Raw genomic sequence first — 12,224 nt, forward strand, 5'->3', positions numbered from 1 at the left:
CCTGCAATGCTCTTTCTCACTTGCATGTGGAATCATAGGCATATGGAATATGTGACAAATAGCAAATAAGCATTGATGCGCACACATGTAAGATGAGACAGGAGTGACAGCTTGAATGAAAAGTATAGAAGGTTTCATCCTGACAGTTTTCCCTCATTTCTCCTAGCTGACATTCTATGTTCTACCCTTCTGTCATTTAAATAAATTAGTGAACTTGCAATTGAAATAATGCTTTGTTTGACTATAAAGTCCTTCATTTTCAACACGGCTATAAAAATGCAGCTGACATCCTTCAAATTTAAGATGACTCATTCCTACTGGGATGATGCCAGTAACTGAGGTTATTAGTGGCATAGGCTGGAAAAAATCCAACAGTTTGGATAAATTGTTCTTGGGAGACAGTTATCTTTGCATCATTCATGGTTACTTTTTTTTTAAAGTCTGTCACACAGGTTACAAAATAAGTAGAAAATATTTTTAAAGACAATGGCTAATAAAAGCCATGTATATTGCACTTGTCTTTATACTAATGCTTTAATAGGCAGATAGTACCTTGCAGTTTGTAAAATGTTTCTATTATTTTAAAACATGAAACTGATGATTAGTCATTCAAATAAATTGTAATTAAGTGGGAGCATTATGATTATATTATGCTAATGATAGAAGCATATTTCAAATGTTTGCAAGTTACTCAAGAGAAAGTATTAGGCAATTAGAAAAAAATATTAGTGTTTGTTCACTCTGAAGCTATCAAGTGACTTGATTTGCATTAACAATTTTAAACCTCTGTAGTCTCATTCATAATAAATTGCTGATAAGTAGGAGATATTCCACCAAATTGAGGTACAGGAAAGAAGAAAGAAAGGTCAGAATGTCATTGTTTTAAGATTAATGTAACATAATTACTAAAGCAGTCTTTGGAAGCTGAGGGATTTTGACATTTATGGTAAGTTATTTATTAATGATACAGCATAATTTCTTGGCTGTCATGCAGTTCTGTATGACCTCCCATGAGAGCTGCTGGAGGGCCACAATAAACATGGACTAGTAATGTTTTCTAGTTTGAAATTATGAGAAATTTTATGTGGAAATGGCTCAGTCCTGATACTTCTGTGTGTATTATAAAGAATACTTTTTAAATGCAAAATGTTTGCATAATAAAAGAATAAAATATCAGTGGGTAATTTTGAACATCAAAGAAAAATGACCATGAAGGAGTGAAGTTCAGAAAAAAGGTTTTGAAAAAAGAAAATTAGTAGAAAAGGAATAGACTGTATGGTGGAAACGGTTTTTTTATTCTTTTAAAGTAAATGGCAGTAAAGAACAAAGCATGTGTGGCCAACATAGATGTGTTTTGAATGCTGTTCAAAGTGAGAATATGACTGTCAAACAAATGCAGAAGTCTTCAATTACACTAAAATTTGCTTCTAAGTCCTCTATGTTTATTTCATAGAATTTCATTTTCTAAATTGTGGTTGAATATAATCAGAACTCAGCATATGTTCTAAAAATCCTATAGCCCATGTTTAATATAATTATTTGTCTTTCTGTATAAATTCTTCTGAAATTGTGTAGCTATTCATTATCTATTATTAATGCTTTACAGAGCTGAGGAAATAGAAATAATTTTTGATTTTCAGGGTGTAGTATGTATTATGCAGTAGGTAGGTTCCCAGTAGACTTTCCTTAGTCCATAAACTTCCACATTAGTCTAGAGTACAGCTCATTACTAGGATACATCCCTGACTTTTGTACATGCAAAAACTCTGATGAAAGATAATGTATGAGAGGAAAGTGCTAAACTGTTGAAAATGTGTGTGAAATGAGTGAGCTCAGACTTGCAAAACTTCCCAGCTGAGTTTTAATGTGATATGGAAACTTTTTTTTTTTTCTTCATTCTAAAACTTTGTAAAGTATAATTCAGGATTTATATCTCTTTTCCTTCTTCTTTTCTTGTTATCACAGTAATGTTAAGTTGCTAAGAGTTAGTGGAAACAGGGGCATATCATGTTCTAGATTAAAGATTGCAAGAACTTTATAGGATAAAGTCTGAGCAAGTAAAATATCAGTGTTAATCTTTAAAAGTTTAAAATCTCATAAATGAACTTTAGGTGAAATATGTAATGGATGGCAATGGTTCTAGGAAAACAGGATTAGATACAAAGTTAGTATTGTTATTAAACATGAGGGTTTTGCCATTGGTAACCTGAAAATCACTCAAGTCAATAGAATGTTGTTTATTCAGCTTGAGAAGCCTTGGACATGCAAAGCAGAAGGTAATGTAGGATTGAGTCTATTATATTATAATGCTACAGTTGTCTGTGGTAGCTTTGAGCAGATGAATTTCTTTATTGTGTTGGGTTTGAATTAATCTGAAATTTATATACTTAATGAGTCCAAATAGGTCTAACTGTTTGCTTGGGAATAGTAATTAAAATTGTTAACACAGTAATTTATATCTTAGGGTATTTCTGTTAGAAAGAAACACATTCCATTAATCATATTGGGAGGCAATACAGTAATTTGAAAGTCTTTATAGGGCATGGGAGATACAGACTGAATTCCCTGTACTACCTGAATAAAATGACTTGTAAGGATGAAATCTGTTACTCTCCCATTAAATGTTGTGCTAACAAGCTATTGGCTTCCTGTTGGACTTGTACATTGTAGATACTAAGCTGAGAAAAGTTTTATATCTTTTTCATCCCTCATGACACTAGCCTAATATGTAAAAAATTATTCAAAAAAACCTAAATATTTATGCTAAAAGAAAATAGTTAAATGTAAGAAACTAATAATACTGTAAAATAGGGATACTGAGTATTCAAACTACTCTCAGTTATGCAAGGCCAGATATCTCTTTTGCTGATTTTAGTGTTAATGTAGGTATGAAAACATTAAGATGTAAGTTACCTGGAACCAGCACATCTTGCTGACAGCCCATTATCCAACATGTGATTATTCAAAATTAACCACTTATTATGTGTGACCCACAGTTTGAAAAAAGCCAAAAAATTACTTAAGGCAGGTGACATATCAGAATTATAATCCTAATGTAAAAAGCTGACTATGAACAAGTCTGTATCATGTTAAACATTTATAGTGGGGTGTTTATTCATGGGAGGTTATGTATCTGCATCTGGCTGCTCCAAAATGTGTAATTAATCCATATCTACAATTCCAGACTATATGAATCACTAATAGAAGTAATAAAAAGCTTTATCAAATTACTATTACTGAAATGCTAATTTTCTCATTTACAGAACAAAATACATTGGAGACAGAAGCAATGCAAACTTCTGGTTTCTACAGCTGGTTGCTGTAACACATCACATTATATTCTGGGAGATATACCGAGAGAAAAAGTAGTTATGCAAGAGAAAATATCTGTAAAGGACAAAAATCTAATTTTAATCCTGATATCATATGTATAAATATATAAACAACCTTTAAGCAATGCTGCAGACAGATGCTTTAGGATGATTGCTCAGACTTCACTCGCACTGACAGACGTGATTCACTACTGTGATTGCAGAGCAGCTGACATAATGGCAAGAGGAACAATAAACTGAAAAATCACAGTTTCTAGATTGATTGTATACCTTCTGTAGCACTCTTCACACACACAACCAACGCTTATTGGATGTGATGCTCTAATGTGGTTAAAGCTAGACAGATTTTAGTAACCTCTAAATTAATTCACAGTTTTGATGATCCAGGGCATTTGACTGAAGCTATAAAAGATGTTTGTTCAGTTGCACTGTTTTGTGACAGATGTGAGTGCTGTGTCCAGTTCTGGGCCCCCCAGTTTGGGAAGGACGTTGAGTCGCTTGAGCACATCCAGAGGAGGGCAGCAAGGCTAGTAAGGGGCTTGGAACACAAGTCCTGTGAGAAATGACTGAGGGAGCTGGGGTTGTTTAGCCTGGAGAAAAGGAGATTCAGGGGTGACTTCATCATTCTCCACAACTGCCTGAAAGGGGGATGTAGTCAGGTGGGGTTTGGTCTCTTTTCCAGGCAGCAACTGACTGAATGAGAGGATAAAGTCTTAAGCTGCGCCAAGGGAAACATAGGCTGTATATTAGGAAAAAACTTTTATGGAAGGGGTGATAAAGTTCTGGAACAATCTGCCCAGGAAGGTGGTGGAGTCACCATCCCTGGATGTGTTTAAAAAAAAAGATTGGATGAGGCACTCGGTGTCATGGTTTAGTTGAGGTGTTAGGGCATGGGTTGGACTTGAGGGTCTTAAAGATCTCTTCCAACTTTGTGATTCTGTGTGTGTGGTTTATTAAAGCCAATATTATAAATAATGTAATACCTGAAAATGAAATACACCGTGCAGTCAAAAGGAGGAAGTTACTTTCTTTTGTTGTAAACCTTTCAGCATCCAAAAAGACATGCCTGGAGTACGTCAATAAAATATCTATGAGCTAGACACCCCACAATATGCTTTCTTGTCAGTGAAAGAGACTGGCTTTCAGTGAGATTTGTGTTTCTGAATCCTTCATGATGTCTTGAAACTTTTTTTAATTTCAGGCTCCTAAACTGATATTGTCCGCATTATATCTCTGTTCTGTGTTTATAAACTAATGATTAAATGCCAAAAAATATTGAAGAAGTAACTATGAAGCCTTAATTAGGTCAGGGTGTACAGTGTTCTGAAAATGCAAAATGATGCAATAAAAGGCTGTCTGTGTCTTATTCAATGCTTAATACAGTTTCTTGTCCCCAGATACAGTTTCTTGTCCCCCTTTATTCTTCCAGGTAAACTGTCATAAAGAGTCCATTATGTCTTTCTCCATCTATTCTCTGCTAATGGACTTGTGTGGAAAACATACTTCCTTAAACTGATTTATTTGTTCTGTGTGTGGTAAAAATAGCCTACAACACATTACTTGAGGTTTATCATTCACAGAAAAGAATAATAAAGTGTCTTGTACTTTTCCAAACAGCCTCAGAGGCCATACACCTATTACTGTGCTTGTTACAGTTATTCAAGCATGATAGGTTTTCAGCTGTGGGGTTTAGAGACTTTTTAATGCTTGAGGACTTCTAATAGCACATTCAAGAGAGTTTCTCTGTTAACTTCCACAGAATTCAGTTGATTGACATTTCTACAGAGTTCACATGCAATTATGCTATGGCTTTATGGGATATGTCATGGTTCATGCACTGAGTTGATATTCTCGGTATGTTGTTAAATATTGTACCATCAAAATTAAGCATATATTTGAGTATTTAACTTTGTCTGTCTTTATATGAGAAGGTTTGGTAGGGGGAAGGTAGGAATATCAAAGGTTAACTGTTTCTGACTCCAGAAAAGTTTTTTTTTTTGTTTGTTTGTTTTTTTTTTTTTTAATTTTGTTCCCATGATGGTCTACTAGAACAGTTATGAATTGGCATTGCTTATTTATTATGTGCATTTTTGAATGTACATCTGATGAGCTTCTTTCTCTTTCATGGTGTTAGAAAGAGACACTTTCCAGGATAAGCCGTTACATTATGCTGCTCAATGCCACCAGCGAAAGGTGGAAATTTCCATCCAAGTGTTCAGTTACAGCTGATTTGGTTAATCACATTGGGTTAACTTTTTGGTTACACCTGAAAGAGAATTTGTCATAATTAGTTTTAGGTTGTCTTTTACTTTAGTATAATAAATCTTGGATTGATTTCAGGTATCAAAAATTGATTAGACTTTTTAGAGCTGTAACCTGTCCAGGAGTTGAAAACAGGGATCACCATGTAGGACTTTGAATCCATTTTCCTCTCACCTTGCCATTCCTTTTGCCACTGTGCTCCCCTTTGCTTAGACCATGTTGCCTCTGCATACAGCAACCCCTTGGAAAGCTGGAAACATGGCAGGTGCAGAATATGCAAAATGCACATAATTTAATATTGCTTGCATACCACTATCAAAAATCTAAGACCATTTTCAAGCATAATTTGAGTTGACTAATGCCGATGTTAGTATAACTCTACTTCATTATTTAGCACCTTGAAACTCAGGTGCTCTTGCATGTAAATTCAAATTAAGGCAACTGAATAATTTTTTTCAGGCACTGCTTGAACTAAAGTACCTTGAACAGAAGATCATATGCATTATAAACTTAAAAGAATGACCAGGTTTTCATTTTGTTCAGACAGAAACAACAATTAGATTTTAGTGCATGGCTATGGACTACTATGGAATGTCCTGACCTATATTAATGGCTCTGTGTCCCAAAATAATAGCTGTAGAGCAGTCCTCATGATAGCTTTTGTAATGAAACAGCCTTGTTTTTCTTAAATTTTGAAGTAAGATTTGCTAAACAATCTTATTTTTTGCCCATGTTGTACTATCTCCTCTCCTTACTAATTTTATTGGTTACTTACTTGTTTTACAGTTGTTTTAATATTTTGCTTTAGGCACAACATGTAAAAATGTAATTTTTTTCTTTCCTTAATATCCTTCTGTCTTTTCTATGGACTTCTTCCCTGACTGACTGTGCTCTAGCTTCCATTTTACCCTAATCTGTATCATTCACAGCCATTCATCTCCAACTAGTTTTCAGAATTGCCATCACATCACTGCTTAAACTTGGAGCTCTCCAGGTTCCTCAGGATATTTTTTGTAAATGCCAGGCTCCAGTTTTGATCCAGTAATTACTACCACACAGCTAATAAGCAGGTGCAGGAACCAAGATAGGTAAATTCACAACCCTGTTCCACTAGAACAGAAGAGGGGAAAGCAGCATATACATGATGTAATTACAACAGCTTTGAGCTAAATGTTAGACCTTTTCTATTCAGAAACCCTTGTTCCCTGCATGGGCTATACAACAAATCATTAACCTAACAGTGGTATTCTGGAATCCAATTTGAATTTTACTATCTATATCACAGTTGCTAATTTCCTTCATTAGTCTTTTTCTTGTGTTTTTTCTGTTGAGAATCTTTTGAAGTTAATGTAGATTTAAGGAGTCTACTCACTCCTCTGATCTCTTATTGTCATTTCCTTGAAGCTAATTAGATTTATCTTGTATTATATCTTCAGAAATTCCCACTGAAAATTGGAGCAGTTTGTGTATTTCTGAGCATCTTTTTCTTGAAATATTTTCTAGGCCTAATGTTGCATCAAAAAACCCCCGTTTCTTATTTCTCTTTGATATAATAATGCTATGTTAAATTTGCATTTTCACATTTGGGAAAAAACCCATAAAAAATCTACTAAGATTTTTGAGAAATGTCTGGTCTCGAGAAGAGAAATCTATCATTACAGAGAATACAAGAGTATCACCAGCTGCCCCTAGCTCAGTGGATATCATATAATAACATGGAGATCTTTAAAAAAAGAAAGAAAAGAAAAAAACAACAAAAAAGTGTATTATTTTTTAAAATTTTGTAGTCACCAATAGTTGATTTTAGTTGTAGAGGGTAGCAACTCATAACAAACCAGGACAAGATTTCTGCTGTTCATCTAGTACCCAAGATGATGCAGGAAACAGATTAAAGAATAGGTTAGTGTAGAAAGTTTTTTTTCCCATCCTATGGACACCTACATGTTCCTGAAAATACCAGTATGAATTGATGTATGCTAAGTGATTACATAATTAACACCATCCCTTGTTTATGTGATGTGATTAAAGGTTTTCATGCGCAGTGAAAACAAGCTGGAGAGTAAAGCTTTTAGAGATGACCTCAGAGACAGGCAAACAAACTGTACAGAAAGACTGTGTGAAGTTTTGCAGGCACAGAAGTGTGCTGTTTGGATTACTCACAAAGAGAAGTCTAGGTTTGCCCTAGAAAGCAGAGGGAAACAGCTTGCAGGACACTTTTTTATTAGTTAGTTTGTTGATAATCTCTTTCTGTCCCTGTGGCTTTTCTGTGTCTTGGCTGTGAAGGGCCTTGAGGGAATGGCTCCCTTGCAATGAAGAAAGACTGTTACTCTTAAAGTAACAAGGCATCAGGCCTTGGTTTCCTATCTCCTCTCAGTGCTGAGGATTTCAAGACAGTATTCAAGTGAATTTTCTGTGTATGCTCCCAGACTCAGATGCAGAGCTGAGCAATTTCATGTCTTCAGTTGCACGATTCATGATCCACTTTAGCTTTCAATCTTTATTTTGTTAGTGGGGCAGGCTTTTAATGACTGGCGCACTCCTTAACAAACAATTTCTTTTTGTTCAAATATAAAACTCTTGTGTCATACTTTCTGTGCAGCCTAATGGTATTTGTTTGGCATAAGAAATGCTGATTTTGGAAAAACTATTGGTATCTGATTTTGCGGTCTTAATGTAAACAAACTGAAACTGTTGATCAGTGAAAGGATTGCTTTATTTTCTGAATTTCCTGATCGTATTATTTGTAGAAAAATAATTTTTTTTCAATGTAAAGTCTCTCATCTCTAACTTCAATATGATTTCTATTCTATAAATATCTCCTTTTTAAAAATTCTCTTCACTGCAGGCTTACTGTAAATTTAGTGCAGTGATTTTAAAGTTCTTGTCCTTATTTTTAAGGCCCTGAATGGCTGTGGTATTTGACTCATTTTCTCTTCTGCATTTTCTAAGCTGCTAATTACAGTCTGAATCATAAGGTTACTTTTTTTTTCTATACTGTAATTTTGTGAGTCACGAAAATTTTGTGAAAGCTCTACCCTTTTAAAGATACTGCAGGATCCTTCCTTTCTGCCCACTTGGTGTTCTTATTTAAATGTAAGATTGAAGAAGGAAGTCTTTGCTGCTACTTTTAACTCCATATTTATTTGTACATGTTCAGTATTTCATAACTTTGTTTTTAAGGATAATGTGTTTTTCATAGTTAGTAAGTCCCCTAAAGTATTATATGAAACATAAAATGTGTAGAGTAATAAGATGTATGTAGTGCTACAGGCAAAAGAGTTCAATAAATTTTCCTTTTACAGTGCTTCAAGTAGAGTAATGTGAAGTAAAACAATAATTTCTGTATTTTCTGTCATTACCATATTTTTCCAGTATGTTTTTATATCAGAGAATTGTGGAATAGTTTTGACTAGAAGGGATTTTAAAGTTCCAACCTACCTTCCATGGACAGAGACACCTATTAGGAGTCCAAGTTGCTCAAAGCCCCATCCAACCTGGCCTTATGCACTTTCAGGGATGGGACATCCACAGCTCCTCTGGGCAACCTATTCCAGTGCCTCACCACCCCAATAATAAAGAATTTCTTTCCAATATCTAATCTAAACCTATCCTCTTTCATTTTAAAGCCATTCCCTCTTCTCCCATCACTCCAGACCCTTGTAAAAAGTCCCTCCCCAGCTTTCCTGTAGTCACCCATTAGGTACAGGAAGGTGCTCTAAGGTCACCTTGGAGCCTTTTTTGCACCAGGCTGAACAACCTCAACTCTCTCAGCTTGTCTTCACAGGAGAGATGATCCAAACCTGTGAGATGATCTGGACATCACAGCTGTCTTCCTCTGGACTCCCTCCAACAGGTCCATGGCCTTCTTATGTTAGGCACCCCAGAGCTGGATGCAGCACTCCAAGAAGGGTCTCATATAAGTGGAGTAGAGGGGAGAATCACCTCCCTTGAGGTGCTGGTCATGCTTCTTTTGATACAGCTCAGAAGAAATAACAAAAATTCTGAATACTGTACGTGAAGTACATGCTTTCCTTATGCTCATGTAGTTATCTCTCCTAGACTACAAATACTTTTACAGTTATCATATTGAAGCTAAGAAAATTAGTATCTTTAAAAAAGCAATATGACTTATTGACATATCCTAATATTTGAGGTCTTGTCCTGTCATTACTTCTTTCTCAGAAAAATATTGGGATATAGTTTCCATTGAAAGAGAATAAAAAGTGATAGATTCTAGAAGCAATTTCCACAGAAAGATGAAATGCATATATTTGATCTTTCTTCCCACTGAAAGAGCAAGTAAGTTTAAATACAGCTAGAGACTAAAGAGAAAGGGTTCCATTTATTTATGTGAAAGACTGCTGATTAAAACCACACATACACCCAAAAAGAATAACCTAAAAAGAATAACAATCCTCTAGCTTTCATAAATAGGAATTCAAACTCTTCTTCCTTTCCAAGATCAGCTAAAAATATTTGATTTTAAACACTTGGGATAACATTTGTCTTCTAATGTTTTCTACCCCTTGTTAACTTGAACAGTTGTTTTAACTTCTCTTCTGAGAATGTCCTTAGGCATTGGTTTTAGGAATGAGAGATTTCAAATTATTCATAACTGTGTAAGGCTTGCAATAATTGGTGGCAGCAGAACTTAAGACAGAACACTCACATTTCTCACTTGCTGTAATGGTCTCCTTTACTCTTTTCCAGTATTCTAAGCCTCCTGATTGCCACATAGTTGCCTAACATGATCTTCTATGAGAGATGTTTCTGTTCCTCTTGGGTAACTTTGAGGTTTCCTTTATGACAATATGTCTTCATTTCTTAAATCTGACATGAGACCACCCGCCGGTGATATGGGATATGGCTCCAATGTCTAATGCAGCATCTGTTGCTACTCGAGGAATTGATGCTCTAGTAGCAACAGATTGATGCTCTAGGTTGCAACTTAATTTTGTGTCCTTGATTCAACATTTTTAAAAACAACAATTTCAATGTTTTAGAGAGCACAAAATTACATTTTGCAGAGATTGCATGATACATTGGTTGAAAGAAAACAACCTCTTGATTAGTAAATGGTACAATGAAGTTTAAATGTCCAACAAGTCTCTGAAGAATCTTCCAATCGTGTTGTTTGACAGTGCTGATTTCCTTAATTAAGTCTCTGGATTTTGTCCACTGTTGATCAGGAATCTGGATCGATGTATCATTGATCTTGTATCCTAAAAATCTAATGTCTCTAACAGGTTCAGGTGTAGCTTTATCATAATTAATTCTTATGCCTACTGATTGGAGAAAATAGCATATAGAGTTGCTAGCTGTAACAAGGTAGTGACAGTTTGGGTGGCAGGGTAAAAAGTCATACATATAAGTGAAAGCCCAAATGTTAAACCTGTTAGCAATTTCAGCTGCAAGGGTAGTGCTGAGAAGACGGAGGAGGAAAGGGCTGATTGGAGCTTTTCTAAAACAATAGATATGTTGTCTGTCAGATACAGCAAGCCACAAAGTACTGAGACGGTGCATAGGAATATGATAAAAAGCCTGAAACACATCCAAGGAAATCCTGGACACTGCCTTGGGCAATATCCTTGACAATGCTGTGAGGTTTGGTGCCCAGTATTTTGGAAAGGACAGCGCACTCTTACCCCTGGAGAACTTAGAGAAGTCCAGCACAAGTCTAGCTTCCTCAGCATTTCTAGAATTCTTGTCAACAAAAAATACTCTACCAGTAGGCCTCTGAGGAAAACAAGTATGTAGTTCAAGGATGTGGCCATGATCTTCCATAAGCACCCTTCTGCCTTTGAGGAGGAGGAGGGAGAGCAAGGTAGAGACGTGATACCTTGGTGTTCCTGTTCTGAGGTCATCTTTCTTGGGGTTCTTCTGGTGGTTTGAAGGAGGATGGATCTGTTGGTTGTTCTGCAAGGCCTAACGGCTCCTTTGGCGTGGTAGCGGATTTGGTCTCTCTGCTTCATTTTTTGTATGGCCTCCTTCCACCTGGCTGCATCCCATTGTGGAGGTGGACTTCCAGGTGCATTGAAAAAGCCTTGAGGAGGCAATGGATTGCTCAAGTCACCCTGCCCTTGGCCAGGGGATGCTTCAGCCAGTGGTATGAATGCAGGGGTGAATCTCATAGGAGACCCTTGAGCCCCCCCGGCCCATCTTTCTGACACTGATTTTGCCAGAGAGGCTCCCATCTTGTTCAGCAAGGTATTGTTGCTCCCAATGATGAACTTTGCCCATGAATGCAAACTTTGATCTTGTCAATCGCTTATACAACATTCCTACCTTGAATAGGTTAGTAAAATATTGACCTACGATTTCAGCATGTTTGCTTTTGTTCCCCGGGTACTTGTCCTTAACTCCTTCCTCTCTTGGAAAGTAGGAGATGCCCTTAGGCCAAAACCTAGCCGGAGCCAAATATCTCCACACTCTGACATTAGGAATCTCTTGTTTAATTTTTTCAACATCAATATCTGTGGCAGTAATGTCAGGTACTTTCCAATTAGGATTAAATATACACCCTGCTAATTTATAAAGCCCCTGCAAAGGTTCCAGGGAATGAGCACAATTCTTATTATTGCCTAGGAGAGGGCACCTTCTACGAGATGGCGTAGCAGTTCTGTGAGAGGG

The 12,224-nt window shown here is 36.2% G+C and overlaps 1 long non-coding RNA gene across 1 annotated transcript; it reads right to left on the bottom strand.

The window, feature by feature from the left end:
- Positions 1–3,558: 3,558 nt before the first annotated feature.
- LOC135307777 (uncharacterized) lies at positions 3,559–11,824 on the bottom strand. Its single transcript, XR_010368423.1, has 4 exons — positions 11,434–11,824; positions 9,395–9,573; positions 5,769–5,844; positions 3,559–5,598 (listed from the first exon to the last, which is right to left on the bottom strand). It is a non-coding gene; the product is annotated as an uncharacterized LOC135307777 (long non-coding RNA).
- Between the last annotated feature and the right edge of the window lie 400 nt (positions 11,825–12,224).

Source organism: Passer domesticus, chromosome 1 (genome assembly GCF_036417665.1).
Source record: "Passer domesticus isolate bPasDom1 chromosome 1, bPasDom1.hap1, whole genome shotgun sequence".
In the NCBI taxonomy this organism is placed as follows: Eukaryota; Metazoa; Chordata; class Aves; order Passeriformes; family Passeridae; genus Passer; species Passer domesticus.